The sequence below is a fragment of the Capricornis sumatraensis genome, chromosome 6 (assembly GCF_032405125.1).
Source record: "Capricornis sumatraensis isolate serow.1 chromosome 6, serow.2, whole genome shotgun sequence".
Lineage (NCBI taxonomy): Eukaryota > Metazoa > Chordata > Mammalia > Artiodactyla > Bovidae > Capricornis > Capricornis sumatraensis.
The window spans coordinates 98,948,352-98,950,212 of NC_091074.1; the positions used below are offsets into that span (position 1 = coordinate 98,948,352).

Genomic DNA, 1,861 nt, shown 5'->3' on the forward strand with positions numbered 1-1,861 from the left:
ATAATTAATCTAACACTTGCTGCCTGTTTGACATTGAAAATTACCCAGCTTTACACTTTCCCCTTTTGCTTTATTCACTGATGATGCAGGCTGACTTAGAAATGGATCACGAGCTCTCTTTTACTCTTTGTGGGTTCTTCACTGTAACTCTGATTCTTCCTTAGAATGCTAATGTGTGTGAAATTTCTATGACACACCTTTGAAGTCCAGAAATTCAATACTAATGAAGCCATCCTACTGAACAGCTCTTTACAAGTCACTGTGTTGGATACTGTGTGGAATAAAAGATGAATGAAAGGTCCATGCAGGAACATGGACCCTGCCTTCAAAGGACCTAGACTGTGGGTCTAGTCGAAGCTTCTGGTTCTCAAAGTGTTTCCTTGTACCATGCATCATCAGTTGAGAGCATGATCAAAGTTCTTGAACCTTAGACACTCTGGGCGTGAGGTCAGGCAATCTGTTTTAACAACTTTGGGGGGTGATTTTGATGCACATAAAGTCTGAGAATTGCTGCTCCAGATGCAAAACAGCAAAAACAAACACACAAAAAATACAAATAAAGACTCTAAAACAAGATTTTAAAAGGTACAAATAAAATACAGTGGGATGACTGCAGGCTGAGGAGACACAAGAGAAGATGCTGTCGCAGGAGAAAACCTTCTAACAGCTCAGAACCTTCAAACAAAGAGTAGAAGACGTCCAACTTATCCCAGAGCAGCATCCTACCAAAATCTTGGTAATAATGGAAAAATACAAAGCTGAGAAACAGCTTCTGGTCCTGGATAAAACAAAATTCCTGGTGCCTGATCATGTCAACATGAGTGAGCTCTTCAAGATAATTAGAATGTACTTACAGCTCAATGCTAATCATCTTCTTCCTGATACTGAATAGACATAATGAGTGTGTCCATCCAATTTGTGAAGTGCATGAAGTGAGAAAGATAAATATGAATTCTTGTATAAGGCATACGCCTCTCAGGAGACTTGAGAATGAAATTGTCTACGTAAGACTAAAACAATGAGTCTTTTCTAGAATAGTTTAAACCTTTACCAAGGAATAAAAAAGGGATGTTACTGACTGAGATTGATCAGTTCATCTAATCACAGATCATCAGAACAGTACTGTCCCTACCTAGGAGTTTTAGAAAGTTGGTTTTTGTACTTCAGGCAAAAAACTAGCTCCAGATGAGCAGATTCAGCATTGGGAAACTTTATTATTCAACCTGGACTGTCTTGTTTTCAAATTTAGAAGTTTAAAAATAAAATTCTAAGTTGCCAATAAAATAGACCTTCAAGTTATTTTAATGTCTCTTCCCCCAAAAGAACTTGTAATTTAAGCATCCATAGAGACATTAAGTCTTCCCTCTCGGTTCACAGAACCTGCCAACTTCTTACAGAAGGGATTTTCCTTGATTAGAGAAATCTCCTTAGGAGGATCTTTTTAAGCATAAATTGTTAGGTAGAGCCAATCCTCACCCCCCAGGATTTTGCCTTAATAGTTGGTGAAAAGCAGAGTGAATGGGGGTGTTTTGCAAATGAGAAAATTGAGCTCCTGTCCAGGGTTCCTGCTTGCTAACATGTATTCCAAGTCAGCACTTTTCTTATGAAGTTCTCATTTTGTTTGTTCTCTAGACAGTAACACAGAAAAACACCACTGCTCAAAAGGAACCTTGAATAATTAATAATTTTGGTCAAGTTTCTCAAAAAGTGCAGAGGAAGAGAAAGTACACTTTTTGTTTTGAATATTCTCTTAAGAGTTCAAAATAGTGCCTGCTTTGGTGAATACAGAAGCAGTTACATGGGTTTCATTCTTTGGAACCAGGGTAGAAAACTACAGGATACTAAAACTAAATGCATTAAA

At 37.7% G+C, this 1,861-nt stretch overlaps 1 pseudogene; it reads left to right on the top strand.

The window, feature by feature from the left end:
* The first annotated feature begins 637 nt into the window (after nt 1-637).
* On the top strand, nt 638-988 carry LOC138080793 (microtubule-associated proteins 1A/1B light chain 3B pseudogene; annotated as a pseudogene).
* Nucleotides 989-1,861: the final 873 nt, after the last annotated feature.